The sequence below is a fragment of the Pongo abelii genome, chromosome 7 (assembly GCF_028885655.2).
Source record: "Pongo abelii isolate AG06213 chromosome 7, NHGRI_mPonAbe1-v2.0_pri, whole genome shotgun sequence".
NCBI classification, from domain to species: Eukaryota; Metazoa; Chordata; class Mammalia; order Primates; family Hominidae; genus Pongo; species Pongo abelii.
This window is the reverse complement of record NC_071992.2, coordinates 142,985,454-143,001,980: the sequence shown is the minus strand read 5'-3', so window position 1 is coordinate 143,001,980 and position 16,527 is coordinate 142,985,454. Positions and strand designations below refer to the sequence as shown.

The 16,527-nt window shown below is 39.7% G+C and overlaps 1 long non-coding RNA gene across 3 annotated transcripts in view; it reads right to left on the bottom strand.

Moving 5' to 3' along the window:
* The window catches only part of LOC129047538 (uncharacterized), a 165,002-nt gene that overhangs the window by 74,463 nt on the left and 74,012 nt on the right, over positions 1–16,527 (bottom strand). Inside the window, exon 3 of one of the 3 annotated variants that reach the window (XR_010141300.1) lies at positions 13,773–13,865. The exons of 1 other annotated variant lie outside the window; for it this stretch is intronic. This is a non-coding gene — a long non-coding RNA (uncharacterized LOC129047538). Of the gene's footprint in view, positions 1–13,288; positions 13,866–16,527 lie in introns of those variants that run through there. One more of the 3 variants, XR_008509283.2, reaches the window with a different exon arrangement.

Below are 16,527 nucleotides of genomic sequence, written 5' to 3'. Positions count from 1 at the left end.
AGCACTCTGAGAGTCTCCCAGGAGATTGCATGGTTCTATCTCTCCTGCTCCCTGGCAAAACTCACAGATTCAGAATAAGAAGAAAGGTTTATTGTTTATTCTCAGGGCAGTGGCAGAATTTTGACCACCAGTTAATTCCATTAAGTCCATTAACCCATTTATGCCGGAGGTTGCAATTTTTTGAATTGCAGACGTGTGTGAAAAATCAGACCTTGGTGATGACCTTGAGCAGTAGGATATAAATAACTCCCACATGCTTAGCGTTCCAATAATGGAACACTAGGCATAAATGTGCAGTGTTCCATTATTGGAATGCTAAGCATAAATAAATGGGCAGCTGTTTTCCCTACATCACACCTGCCCAGGATAGTAAGGACCATAGGGATGACTTCAAGCAAGATGCCCTTGGGCTTTGATGGTACCTACTAGCCTCTGACACATCAATCAAACTGAATGGCCTATAATCTTCCCCATTTGCAGAACTCTCTATCACTTATAAGCATGATAGCAATATTATCTCACGTGATATTACAAGCACATTTGTGTTATGATTTTCAACATCCTCAATTTACACGTAAGGAAACAGAAGTTCTAATGACAAAGCATCCATGAACTCATAGGTGAAAAGAGAGGGTTTGTTGTATTTCTTTATCAGATTAGTGGTTATACGATGCTTATTTTGTCATAATTTATTGAACCGTATATTGTTTCGTGTACTTTTCCATGTGTTACACTCCCAGTAAAAGAGATTAAAGATGGGTATAGAAGGACATGAAGGTATTCATTGGGTCTACTCTCATTAAGGAGATACTTTCTTTTAACATTTCATCCAAATTACTCTTTCACACTCAGTGAATATTTGGGTATTTACATTATGTGCAAAGTACTGTCCTCCATGCTAGAAATCATTATTTTAAATCAAAAGACAAATGCTTAATAGTATTTATTTAACTTTAACTTAATTTCACAAGAAACTTCCTTATAAAAATAGAACACTCCTAATTAGCCAGGCGCGGTGGTGTGCGCCTGTAGTCCCAGCTACTTGGGAGGCTGAGGCAGGAGAATGGCGTGAACCCAGGAGGCGGAGCTTGCAGTGAGCCAAGATAGTGCCACTTCAGTCCGGCCTGGGTGAAAGAGCGAGACTCCGTCTCAAAAAAAAAAAAAATAACACTCCCAATTCCCCACGCTTTTAATGTATACACATACACCCTACACATTCACACAAACACACACACATTCTTTGTAATAGCTGTGTAGTATACCATTTTAAAAGTGAACAATCATTTATTTAACAGTCTCTTTCTGATTGAGTTTGTTGCTAGTCTTTGTTATTATATTACGTACTGCAAAAAATCTGTGTGCATGCATCTTTGTTCATATGTTCAGACATATCAGTGAGATAAAATATTTAAAATGTCAGTCCTTGACAAAGCATTTTTAAAATTTCATCAGTTATTGCCAAATTGCGCTCCAAAGTTTGCACCAATCCTTGATGAGAACATATATTTGTTCACACCTCGCCAATATGATGAGACTCTGATATTTGCCAATCTAACCTGGGAAACTTTTCTCATTGGTATTATCATTTTTATTTATTTAATGATGAGTGATCCTGAGCATTTTTTCATATGCTCATAAGCCAATTTTGTTTTTCATAGATCAGTCTGTTCATGTTTTTACCTGTTCATATTTATTCTTTCTGTCATCAAATGGTCTCTCAATGATCTGCAGTTGAGAAAGTCAATCCTTCATTTGTCATTCTTCGTGCTTTTTTCTTGGGCAGAAATGTTCGATTCTTATATAGCCAAATTTGTCTTCATGTTTAGAAGGTTCTTCCCCATTCCAAGATTACCTAAAGAAGTGTTTTCTCTAATGTAGCACTCTTAAGGGGACTTGCTCGATGAGGTTTTACTCTTTCTAGAAAAAAGAATGTTGATAACATTGGGAGGGTGAGGCAGGCAGATCGCGAGGTCAGGAGATCGAGACCATCCTGGCTAACATGGTGAAACCCCATCTCTACTGAAAATGCAAAAAATTAGCTGGGTGTGGTGGTGGGTGCCTGTAGTCCCAGCTACTTGGGAGGCTGAGGCAGGAGAATGGCGAGAACCCAGGAGGCGGAGCTTGCAGTGAGCCGAGATAGCACCACTGCACTCCAGCCTGGGCGACAGAGCGAGACTCTGTCTACAAAAAAAAAAAAAAAAGAATGTTGATAACAAAATATTGAGGTACAGTCCATTCATGTTGAGTTTAATACCTAAAGATTAATTTAATATGAGATCCTACAAAGATGATCAAAAGATAATCCAAAGAAATAATTGAACAATACTAAAAGTATTGTAAAACATGGCAAATAGACTTTACTGAACAATTAACTGAAGTTTTATGATGTACAATAGCCTATAGATATTATTTGGTGGGCTTCTGCTACACACCCCAATTCCTCATCACTAAGGAAATGATAGAAACACTTAGCCAGACATCATCTCAGCTCAGTGAGATGGGGTATCTGAAGCTGCACAATTCCTCTTCTTTTTACCTTCTCCAAAAAGTTCTTTTAATGTAATGCTGTACTTCCCATGTGCTCTAGGCTGGAATATTTCTTCACATGTCAGAGATCTTTTTTACTTGGGTTGGCAGTGTATTCTCAGTTTCTATCTGTACAAAGGGCTCAAAGTTCACTCAAGGTATGGAGGCTTTGCCTGCAGTATTCCCGAGGAAGCTCCCTTTTTTCAACAGGGTCTGCAATACCTGTGCTGTTAGTAACATATTAGTCTGAGATTTTTCCATTTGCCATAGATTCCTTCACCCTTTTGCTCTGTGCTGTCTCTGGTATGGGTAAAAGAAAGAGAATGAGCTCTAATATTTATAGTAACCACCACGGTTGTTAGGTCCTGTACACTCTTACTTCTTTTTCAATTCCTCGCAAACTACTTCCTCACCTTATTACACTACTTAAACTACTCATAGATGAGGAAACGGGGGCTCTGGGTGCTGGAGTAATAGGCCAAATGTATCAAGGCCAGGTAGAGGTACAGACGGGATTTTAATCCAGTTCAGACTGCAAAGGCTGGGCTCTTATGCAACGGAGAATATATACGTGTGAGAAATTGAGAGGTACAACGGGATCTCAATAGAGGGACTAAAGCACTTTGCTTGAAGAGATCCACAGAGGAGACACTTGAAAGAGGTCTCAATAATGCCAGTGCCCTCTGGGTTTAGCACAATAGACCCTTACAGAATATAGCCTACACCCACTAATTGGAACAAACAGGGCACTCTGGGCTTCCCTTTCCCTTTCTGGCTTATTCTCTGATGGTTGCAGATGGCAGTGTGGCTGGCTGACTTTTTGTCTGGACAAAACCTACTCCTTACAGCTCATGTAATTTCTCAGATGCTGCCAGGCCACCTCCAGCTCCTCATTTCTCTCCTCCTCACTATTTTGTATTCTCCACGCTGCTCCCCGTCCTGTGGAAACGAACACATCAAAGCCATATGGAGTCATTCTTCCTGGGCGCCCGTGTCCTTTCTCTCTTCTTCTTTTCCTGGAACATTAATATTAATAGCTTGTTTCTTTGCCGTTGCTTTCTTCTCCAACCTCAAGGGACTGGAACCTTTTCTTGGTCTTTGTGCCAGATGGAGCACTTGTTTGAAGGCGTGGTAAGGCGTGCTGGGAAGATGATGTCTCTGATGTAATCCTGGGCCACACAGTGCAAGCATGTGATGCTACTCCGCTACCAATTCAGTCAAGACAAATATTCTTCCTAACATTTGTCCTTTTGGAGGAGGAGGGACAGTCACATGGAAACAATCTAGAAAAACCCAGAGAAATCAGTCCTAATTAATAGCCATCGGTCTCTGTGCTCAGCATTTTGCATGCTTCATGTCATATAATTATCACAATTCTTCCAGGTTGATGTCAGTATCCCCACTTTATAGATATGAAAACTAAGCCTCCGTGACCGTCGGTATCTGCCTAATGTCACATAGCTTGTAAGTTTGAGAACAGAAGTGTAAATCCCCTTCTCACTAACTCTGAAGCCCATGTTTTAAGCCTTCACCATCAACTATTTCCTGTTCTGTAGCCTCTATTCAGGCTGCATTCCCAGAAAATAGAGACAGAAAGAAAGGCTTCTTTTGTGCTCAGTCAGTGGGGCCCCGCGTCAGAGCATGAGACCTGGCACAGCAGGATCCGGCCTTTGTGTGTCTGTGTTCTCCTCCTGCGCACCCACTACAGTTTGCCTTGGCACCATCTCTGAGCTGTACGGAAGCTCTGGCACAAGAGGGCTGTGAAGCCAGAGTCCCATGGCCAGAACTGTGCTGGCCAGCCCTCAGAGATGGCCCCAATTTGCACACGCTGCTCTCCTGCCCTGAGCCACAGTGCAGCTGTGTGGCAGGAATCACCAGAGGGATGTGCCAGGAAGACTGGGGTGAATCCCAAAATGACAGTGACCATGTTGGAGGCGGGAGGAGGGACAGAGCTTCAAGTCCATGGGAGATAACTGATGTGGAAGTGACAGACACCACCCTTGATTTAAAAAAGAAAATTAATGTATTTCTTCAATAATAAAAAGCTAAAATAGCCAAAATATCTAGGAACTTTATCACGGTTTACAAGAGTTTGTGTGGTCAGCTTGCTACCAAAGCATTGGCCTGTCTGGATGTGGACTGAGCTTAGGCTGGCCAAGGCACCAAGGGGACAGAGTAATTTTGCTGCTAGAAAACATGAGGAACCAGGGCAAAAGAAGAGCTGTTTAATGAATTCAGGATCCTCAAGACTTTTCCACAAATGTCTATTACGTCAGCTAGAATGCTTCCAGAGCATCCCACATATCCTAATGACTCTCATCTTTTATTTCTTGCTGCACCCATTGAATCTATATGGCCATATGTTCCCATATAATGTTCCTGGGGAATCCCAGCAATAACTGGGTGAGATATTTGAGGGATAGTTGCAGATCATCCTAAAGTGGGGGAGGGAGAGAAAGAGAAAAAATTAAATAAATACATTTATTTATTTATTTGAGTTATTTATTTATTTATTTGAGGTTAGTTGAGAATTTATAATTTCTTACCACCCCATGGGTTACGGATAGGTGGCATTGCCAGTAACCGATCGTATTTATTGAACTTTTGCTCTTTCTCTCCCTCCCCCACTTTAGGATGATCTGCAACTATCCCTCAAATATCTCACCCAGTTATTGCTGGGATTCCCCAGGAACATTATGTGGGAACATATGGCCATATAGGCTCAATGGGTGCAGCAAGAAATAAAAGATGAGAGTCATTAGGCTATGTGGGATGCTCTGGAAGCATTCTATATGCTTCCTAGCTATGGCATGGGAAGAAATTGTGCACCCAACCCAGAAGTTAGGACTGGGTCACTACTCTAGACAAAGGTGAAAGGTGGGTAGCTGGAAGGTCTATACCCCTCTCACCCAGTAAATCTGTCACTCTGAAGAGTCTGCTGAAATCCTATAAAAAAGCACGTCATGAAGCTGTGCCTGCCTACATCAACATCCATCTTGCCCTCACACATAGCCCTCAAAGAGCTTGTTTGCTATTCCTTTAGTAAAATGGAGTATTTTTCTAACTAGTTTCTTCCTGCTTCCATTAAATGAAAATGTAAAATGTTGCCGGGCGCGGTGGATCACGCCTCTAATCCAATCACTTGGGAGGTCGAGGCAGGCGGATCACAAGGTCAGGAAATCGAGACCTTCCTGGCTAACACGGTGAAATCCCGTCTCTACTAAAAACACAAAAAATTAGCCAGGCGTGGTGGCAGGCGCCTGTAGTCCCAGCTACTCGGGAGGCTGAGGCAGGGGAATGGCGTGAACCTGGGAGGCGGAGCTTGCAGTGAGCCGAGATCGTGCCACTGCACTCCAGCCTGGGTGACAGAGTGAGACTCCGTCTCAAAAAAAAAAAAAAAAAAAAAAGAAAATGTAAAATGTTTTAGTCTGTTTGAAAACATACCAAATTACTGGCCTGTATGGGGGCACCCATACATATGAGTGTCTGATATACCTTCTCATTGCATCTTATACTTCTTTTGCGTGACACTTTTCACAATTGAACTAATGATGGACCTAATTACTTCTTGAGTATCTCTCGCTCTGCCTCCTGATTGTATACCACATGAGGGCAGGGGCCGTGACTGGCACATCACACCAAGTTCCTTCAACAGTCATTGGTTGAATAAACAAAGGGATGCAACTGACTGCATGGCCTGCCCCATCACACAGAGAGGGAATGCCTACATTTGGATTGATTAGGACTGACTTCAACACCAAGCCTATCAGAAGCAGATGCTCTTTCTAGAACTCCCTCTCCCTACATGTGATGAAAACATCCCCATTGACTCTTATGATAGAAAAACAGACGCTGACGGGGATGCGAAGAAATAGGCAAGCTTTTACACTGTTGGTGGGAGTGTAAATTAGTTCAACCATTGTGGAAGACAGTGTGGCAATTCCTCAAGGATCTAGAACCAGAAATACCATTTGACCCAGCAATCTCATTACTGGGTATATACCCAAAGGATTATTAATCATTCCACTATAAAGATACATGCACATGTATGTTTATTGCAGCACTATTTACAACAGCAAAGACTTGGAACCAACCAAAATGCCATCGATAATAGACTAAATAAAGAAAATGTGGTACATATACACCATGGAATACTACGCAGCCATAAAACAAGAATGAGTTCATGTCCTTTGCAGGGACACGGGTGAAGCTGGAAAACTTCATCCTCAGCAAACTGACACAGGAACAGAAAACCAAACACTGCATGATCTCACTCATAAGTGGGAGTTGAACAATGAGAACACATGGACACAAGGAGGGAAACATTACATACCAGGGCCTGTCAGAGGGTTGGGGGGAAAGGGAAGGGAGAGCATTGGGACAAATATCTAATGCATGTGGGGCTTAAAATCTAGATGATGGGTTGATAGGTGTGGCAAGCCACCACGGCACATGTATATCTGTGTAACAAACCTGCATGTTCAGCACATGTATCCCAGAATTTAAACTAAAATTTACAAAGATAAATAAAATAAAATAAATAAATATAAATATAAAAAAGAAAAAGAATAACAGGATGAGAGGAAAAAAATAGGCTGGCTGAGAGATGAGGCATTTGCCTACTAGAAAGTCAGATTATTAATATTCTGCAGAAAATTAGAAAACTTATTTAACAGTCTATAGCAAATCAGAAATCCAACACTCTAAGAAATAACTTTCTGCTGGACGTTTCAAGTAATCCAGACTCTAATTCTACTGCTCATGAAAAACTGTGTGAGTCCGATAGACAGAGAGCCAAGGCTGAGTTACAGTTTGCAAGGCCAACATATTTCTGAGATCACTCCAGGAGACCTAATGGGAAAATTCAAATGAGGCCACCTGCTTTATTAAATGTCGAAAGGAACTTCCCCCGCTCCTCCCCGAGTGCAATTTATTCTTCTAAACTTACAACATGGGAAATGGGATTTCTCAATGGAATTTTCCTTCAAAGGTCATCATCTTTACCAAGCTACCAAGCTTTTCGTTGAAAATGGATTTAAATAATTTGGGGTCTGGTGTGTCAGGCCTTGTCTTTTTCTTTTCAATTTTCTTTTTCCATTCAGGAAGCCACTCATTCTGGTGTAGTCATGCCCCATTGAACAGAGCCAAACCTGGATATAATTATTTCCTCTGAAGTGAAAGAGGCCTAATATGGAAGAAGCTATTGAAATTGAAATCTCAGAAAATCACCAACCCAAGGCAAGTGTATTTTTATCAATGATGGATTCTCTGGATTCTCCCAAGAGGCAGCTATTAAAGTTTCATTATATATATATATATATATATATATATATATACACACACATATATATACACACACACATATATCTGTGTGTGTATATGCGTGTGTGTATACACACACAAATATTCACACATATATCCATGTGTGTATATAAATACATATATAATTACGTATATATATAGAAAGAGAGTCTTCAGAAGGAAGATATGCAGTAATTAGCAGAAAAAACAGAATTGCTAACATCTCATTAGAATAGAAAGTGAAGTCATTTTTTTTAAACTGTCATATATTTAACTAAGAAGAATCAGCATTTGAGTGCAAGGCTACCAGTCAATAATGAGGTAAGGGAGGTGCAGTTTCAGGAAAACTGGGGTGACTTCTCTGTGCACCCTTTGTTCCACACTCAAATAATCCCAAACAGACCCTCCACCTGAAAAGCCACATGGTGAGTTGAAACTCCTGTTCTGCCAGGTTTCTCCTCTTGTTAAAGAACCACTGAATAGATATCCGTGCATACGCTTTGGCTTTAAGAGGTTTCCAGTTTCTAGGGTCATGCATAGTGATGTCACACGGGCATGGCTTTGTCCCCTGCTTCCTTCTCTTTGTTATTGTTTCTAGAGACAAAGAGAGCCCTTTAGATGTCAGAGTCTGAACAGGAAGCCTGTTACTCCATTGGAGTCTCACTAGGCAGGATTCTGAAGGAATCATAGATTGTTCCTCCTATCAGCTCTGCTTGGTTATTGGTTATTTCTGTCTCTTTTCTTTCTTGAGCTCTAACTTGGCTTTTACAGAAAATCCACTGGAACCATGGACTCTAAAGTTTACATCTTATGTTCTGTAGTCCCAAATACACACCTCTTCTCAGTCTTGGCCCAGAAAATGGCAGGCTTCATAGTCTTCACAAGGAGAATACTTGCTGTCATTCTTCAAGGTAAGGCTTCATCTCTCTATATTATTACTCCCACTCTTTTCATTGCCTGAAATATCATTTCCTGTCTTTCCAACCTGGCTTTCTTCTTTGCATCTTTTCTGAGTCAGTTTCAGCTTCCTCCACCCTCTACACCCCTCTGGGTGGGAGTGCCTGGCACTCCTATGTGCTCCCACAAGGCTTTGTACTTTTACTGTTCACTAAACCTCAATTGACCTGATCATGAGTCTGTCTCCTCCATGATCTCTAAGCTCTTGGCCGGTAGCTCTTTCCAGCTTTTAAATCTATAGTGCCTAACAAAGTGGGAAAATTTTAAATAATTATTAATTAAATTAATTTGACATTGTGTTTCCTCTTTTTTTGAAATCATTTATAGAGACAGATTTCGTTAGGTTGTCCACGCTGGTCTTCAACGCTTGGCCTCATGTAATCCTCTTACCTCGGCCTCGCAAAGCACTGAGATTACAGATGTGAGCCACCGTGCCTGGCCCTGTTTCCTATTTTGTGTCTGAAACAGTGGGCTAGGTTATGCTGCAGTAGCAAACAATACCTACATCTCAAAAAAGCCTTTAAAAAATGGTATTTCTGTGTGTCAACACTGTGTCAATCACGTGCCATTTGGGGCCTCTGTTTCATGCTGGGCCCCAGGATGATGGCGCAGACACTATTTGAAATATTGCTAGGTTGTTCATGGAGGAGGTAAAGATCTGGAGGGACTTACACTGTCAAGTAGAAACTCTGATCCAGAAGTGAGACACAACCCTTTCATTCACAACTCATTGCCATCCACAACTCATTGGCAGAACAGAGTTATATGGCCCCCACCTAATTACAAATGGGCCAGCAATTTCACTCCTGATCCTTGAAAGCAGAAAGTAGAATATTTGAAAATTAGCACTAATGATTTCAGAATAGCTATTGAACATCTTTACTCTAAAGTCCTGGAGTGGGGAGGGGGGATGGGGTGGTTTGTTAGGATAAAACAGAAATCCTGTCTCATTTCTCTGTAGAATGTAAACTTAGCACTGTATCTACACCAATCGACCATATGTGGCCTGCTGTTCTCACAGGGTTTCCTCCAACCCTAGCATGCTCTCACTTCTCTGAGCTCTTACAACCCATGCTGTTTGTTACCCCTGGAACTCTCATTACCCCCTTCTTTGTTCCTGCTTGCCTTCACCTGATTATGACCTATGTATTTTCCAGATATTTTAGTATATATAACTTCCTCCAGGAAGCCTTCATTAGAAACCCCTCACATACACATCACCAAATTGTGGTTAACTATCCCTTGTCCCTATTTTTCAAGAGCCTTTTTGTTTTCTCCATCCTAGAATTTACTAGGTTTTTTCAATAGTCTGTCACTTCCCACTAGTCTAAATGTTTTCATGACAGTACAAATCCTGTCTTGTTAACCACTGTATCCCCAATGCTAAACACATATTAGTTGCTCAAGATGTAACTTTGAAGAAATGAATCCATTAATGATTTTACATACATATATATATATATATATATATATATATATATATACGAATAAAAGAAATCTCAACTCTTTGTATACTGTTTCAAGGTAGTTTCTCCAGTGCTCTGACTCTTTTACTGCCTTCCAAGTGAAGAGACCCATTTCTGATTTCCTCCTTGGGTTTAATCCAGAAGCATTCTTCAGTTCACATTCCGATACACTTCTCTCTGGCCAAAACTTTAACTCATCATTTTTGTTTTAAGTTGTGAAAAGACCTCCTTGGTTAGTAGAAGACTCTTTCCAGAGCTCTCCACTCTGAAGTTTGTAAACTCATTTCACACACACACACATACACACACACACACACACACACACACACACGAGGGCACGCATTCAGAAACTTGAACTCCTATGTTTAAAATGGAAGATATGACCACAACTACCTCTGGAGCTCTGTTGGTTCAGACACTGATTTTATGATCTCATATCTTCACTGCATTCCAATCTCTTTACCAGTGCTTTTTTTCTTAAAATAAATCCCTCAACCTCTCTGACCAGTGTAGCTGTCACTAAGCAATTTTAGAAGCATTAGTCTTATCTGGAAGAAGGTTATGTGTTAGGTCATTACTCCTTAGGATAGGCAGAAAAATTTTCCTTGCTATCAGCAAGATTGCCTGAAATTCCACCAGTCTTTGATTTATTTATTTTTGACATTTATGTGTCAAATTCTATGCTAGCTGTTTTCTCACAGAGAAGTCATGGGTGTTAGCGTAAATCTCTTTTCTTCTTCTGGTACCCTGCTTCCCCAGTGATGTAATAGTCACCTGAGTAAGACATGTCGTAATCTTCTCCCTGCCTCTGCCTGTGTCTCACACCTCCTCATTCTCCCTTAGGGAGGCTTTTCATGACTCTTACACTGGGGCATCCATCCCTGTCCCTGAAATCTGTTCCCACAACACACTGCACGCCCCCAAATATGACCCTTCTCACATCTTGTTATAACTGCTTGTTCAATGTATGTCTTCTTCTACAGAGGGTAATCTTCCTTGAGAGCATGGTTTGAGACCGTCTCACTCAACATCTATTTTCTGATGCCTGGTACGTCATTCAAGTACTTTATTAACAGGCATGTAGTAAATACTTGCTAAGTGCATGAAAGAGAATGTTTTGGTCTGGTTGAGACTGAACTGGGAGTTAAGTTATACAATCAGTGTTAAACTCTCCAATTCTCAGGCTAAGCATGTGCTTAGGGCAGTAGGGAAGGAAAAAAAAACATTTAAAAGCATTATAAAACTCCTTTAATAAACTTATCCAGAACTTTGGAATCAAACCATCCTATAAACACCTATTTAATGTTACGATACGTAAATGCTTAGTGTTATTTCAAAAGACCCCAATTTTATTTCTAGCTAATTCCCAGAGTAAGAAAGCCTTGATCTAGCTCATAATCCAAACATCTTAATATATCCTCACCCAGCTACTCTAGATACAACTTCCCGACTAAACAACTTTCCAATGAAAAGCTAAATGTTTGAAGTGAAAAAGAGACTCCAACCGTTGCGTGCCTGAGGAACATATGGAGAAAGGAAGGGACTCTTGCTGGACTTGTTTTGGCTGAGCACAGAAGCTTCTGGAGCATTGCGTAAGGCGTTACTGAGAAAACATTCCAGTAAATCTCATCTGCTATTTCATGTGTGCAAACCTCAGTGCATTTAGCAGTTCCCAACTTTCAAATGGGTTTAATTCCAAAAGTACACCTCTTTGTCAGATTCTCTTAAGAAGTCAAAGCCATTTTCCCATAGAAACAATACTGTAAGTGATTGTAAGTTTTCCAGGCTGGCTTACCAAAACCTACGGATTCTGTAATTTAGCTGAAATACGCTTGCCATTATGAAAGTAGAAAACAATGCTATGAAGGTGCCATTTTCTTTTAAATGCCATAAAACATATCTAAACATGCAGAATATAGCAAAAATACATTTAAAAGTCACAATAACTTTTTGGGATCAAGGTCTGTTAATACATAAAACTTAAAACAAGAAAAATTAACAGTAACTGTTTTACATTGCCTATTGGTACTTACAATAGCAATATGAAACACATTGCTAGCTGTCTCTTAAAATCCATTCTTCCCCTCTTCCTTTAGAAAGAGAAACTAACACTTAACTTACAGCTGGATGCAAGGTCAGCCAGAATAAAGAGCCTGTTGCACAGCCCCTGTGCAACCAGGTATGGCCATATGATTCAATCTGCCAATGGGGTGCACACAGAAATGATGTGTGTAACTTCCAGTTTTTTTCCTTAAGGCTGTAGCCCCTGCCCTTGAGTTGGCTAGAATGGAGAAATACTGGAAAGTTATACTTGATAGCACAATTGAAGATGGAATCCTGGAGAATAATGAAGCCCAAGATAAGTTTCTTAGACAATATTGTAGAGCAAGGCCTCCCTATCAGTTCTCAACCATCTATGAGGCAATTTTTATGTCAAAGAATAATAAATTTTTAGCTTGTATGAGTTGCTTTTAAGTCTTTCTGTGATTGTAGCCAGATATAGATCTGAACCAATACAAGCAAATAAATGGTGATCTAGGTGGAGAATCCTGTGGAGATTGTGAAGAAAACATCTGAGAATTTCCAGGATGGTGCTAATTCAGAGAAAGATTTCTGTTCAAAACTCAAGATTTTTCTTTTCCTTAAATAAATGCTATTCTTCCCTGATAAAGATTTGCCAAAGTAGCCCATGGAGATATTTTCTCTGGACCATATTCTATAGTCTAAACCAAATATTTGTTTATGAAATTCCCTCTCTCCCTTCCTTCTTTCCTCGCTCCCTCCCTCCCTCCCTCCCTTGCTTCCTTCCTTCCTCCCTCCCTCCTTCCCTTCCTCCTTTCCTCCCTTCTATCCTTATTTGAAGCCCGAGATGTACCAGTCATTGGGCTGAGAATATAAAATTCCATAACGCACAACGTTTTCTCCTCAAGGAAGTCACAGATTCATACGAGAGACAGAAAATGGAACAAATAATAGCCCTGCAATGTGATACGTGTTATAATGCAGTTATTTCCAAAGTTCCAGGGAAGCACAGAAATAGAAATGTTTTTTGAAAATTATCACAAACTTTGCCTCAAAAACTGAAGAATGGGGGTTTGGGAGTCACAGCTAAAGGGTACAGGATTTCTTTGTGAGTTGATGAAAAGACTCCAGAATTTATTATAGTGATGGTTGCACAACTCTGTACAAGCCATTGGACTGTACATTTTGAAGGGGGTAAATTGTATGGTATGTAAATTATATCTCAATAAAACTGTTATAAAAAGAATACTGAAGAAAGATTCAGAGCTTCTTTGAAAGAAATTTTAACCTGACGTTTCCAAGATGACTGAATGCATGCACATGTACACATTTACATGTTTGATTAGTTCATAATAACGCTCAAAGTAAAAAATCATACTAATGCTCAAAAGGTTTTATGTTGGATCCAAAGTCACTTGATGAGAAGAGTCAGAGGCTCAGGTGCCTCTAATAGAGAGTATGATTCAAAAATCAATCAAGGCTGGGCCTGATGGCTCATACCTGTAATCTCAGCACTTTGGGAGGTCGAGGCAGGGGCATCAATTGGGGCCAGGGGTTTTAGACCAGCCTGGACAATATAGCAAGACTCTGTCTCTACAAAAAGAAATAAAAAAAGAAAATAAAGCAATTAATAGAGAAAACATACATATATAAAATATTTAATATTTTAAATAAATAATAATATTAACCTTTTAAATATTAAAATGTCATATTTTAAAAATATGAATGTATTTTTATAACTGTTTTTATTTATAAAATATTTATTAATATAAATATCTATACTATAGATATTTATACAAATATTTCTATGTTAGTATATTTATGTTCATTTATACTGAACATATTTAATAAGGAACCTAGGGTGGAGCACATTAATGGCTCCAGTTCTTCACCTTCCTTCGTACCTGCACTCTTTGCCATAGAATATCAGGTATTCTTGGACCAAAATTTGGAAAGCACTTGTGCGCTTGCATTGATTCTGGGACCTTTGACATTGTGGTGAGAAAAAGGTGCCTTAGCTAACCCACTGTCTCAGGAGAAGGATGAGAGACATGTGAACCTCTGCTGTGCCCAACCCAGAACAGGCAACCAGAGACTCGTGAGCCAGCCCAGCTGAGACCAAAGACAAGCGACCCTATCAGCCAAGCTTAATGTAGACCAGCTGATCCTCATCCACCTTACAGCATGAACTAAATAAATGTGATTGGTACGGATGAGGTTGCTATGTAAAAAAGTTGTGCACATAATTAACTGATACAAGCCCAAGTAGGGTTTATGATCAGGCAAGTTGGGGACACACTTTTCTGGTCCTTACTCCCACTTGCTTTTCCTCTCTCAATTCAAATACCAGCAACGGATCCTGACACCCTAAGTATAACTTTTTCAGATCCACTAAGCTCGCTGTTTAAGGTACTGTGTGTACAAATTGTTCCAAACTCTAAGACTGGATAAATGAAGATAAATCAAAGTATTCCCATTGGTGGACAGAGAAACTTCAAGAAACTTTCTCTCATTACCACAGATGCTATCCTTGGCCTTTTGCCGCTGGTTACCAACCACTCCTCAAAGCCACTGGTCTTACATGCCAGGGAAAAAATCGGTATCATTAACCTTAGGAAATGATGGAGTCATTTGCCCACAAACTTATTTTTCTCTCTCCCTAAAGCACTTGCTTCATTTGCAAGCTCATGTGACTCATTCACTCAACACTGAACGTGTGCTCAACAAGAAGTAGAGGGAGGTGGTGGTTGTTTTTCAGTTTCCTTTATACATGGTCTTTGTGCAAGCCCCTGATCCAGGATGATCTCTGTAAGGACTGACATAAGATTTAACAGCTTGTATTGCTCATCAGGGTCTTCCAGGGCTGAGAAGTGAGGACTTACCTTTCACAGTAATCGCTGAATTACGATTATTTAATTTGATTTTTACAATTCTCTGTTTTATTAGACTGTATCTGTATTCTTAATATTGTATCTCTAGTGTTTGCTACATGGTCAAACACATGCTCAGCAAATCCTTGTGTGTCTGAAGACAAATCAAAATCTTTATAGAGAGACTATATCTTATAGATTCAAAATCAGATATTCTCTAAATGTCTCTGAAATTCAGATAATGAACAACAGCCTCCAATGTCATATATATGTGTTTTATATATATATATATATATATATATATATATATAAAGACAGTGAAACAGAAATTTTTTGTGAACTTGGAGATTAGACAAACATGGATTTGAATCCTAACTCCATTATTTTCTGATTATGTACTTAACAAGTTAATAATTGGCAAATTAATAATTCAGCTATCTATGCTTCTATTTCTCCCTTTGTAAAATGGAGATAATAAAGACCTTCTATGAATGTTGTAAAATTAAAATCATGTATGTAAAATGCTTAGCATATTCTTTTTGCACAGAATAGTAATAAATGGTAATGAATTGAATGACGCTTAAAGACCTTCTGGATTATTTTGGGTGTTTTATAAAAGACATAGAAAACACACTCCAATTTTAAAGGAAGAAAGAGTGTATTAGTGCAGAGATATTACTCCATTAGGCTTTAGAAACTTATCTTTGATGAATTAGTCACTCTGATCATATAACTATGGAAACAGCACACACGTGGCTGAATCAGAAGCTCCCAGCCCCACCCTACAGAAGCAACAGAAACTAGATTAGTAGTCAAGATGCCCATGGGAAATAGGGACTGGGAAGAGATTTTAGGTCTTTTGGTGCTGGTCCACCCTACTCCAGGAGAATCCTTCACATTTAATGAACACCTTGTGAGTGTCAGGCACTTTGCGGGAGCTAGAGAATTGAATACAAATCCCTTATCACATGACATTGGAGCCACAGTCTCTTAACCTAGATGTTTGCCCAACTAAACCCAAAGACTCTGTGGTCACTTATCAGGCCCTTGTTATCTCTGAATCAACTTAGTACAGTTCTGGCATGTAACTACTTGTAGATGAAATGAACTAATGTCTTTTAAAATAGCCCCACAAAAGTCATGGTGGCAAATAGTGTCCTTTTTAGGTAAATAATAATAGCCTTAAACACTTAACAAAGCATCTCACCTATATGGTGCTCTGTGTCATATGTGTGTGATCAAAATAGAACTGAGAGATTGGGCCTTCATACTGGGTCATATCAAATGACATCTGAGATTACTATGTCTCAACCGTTAACACTTTGGAAACACCTACTGAAAACACCATGTGAGCATGCTTATACACATACACACATACACAGAGA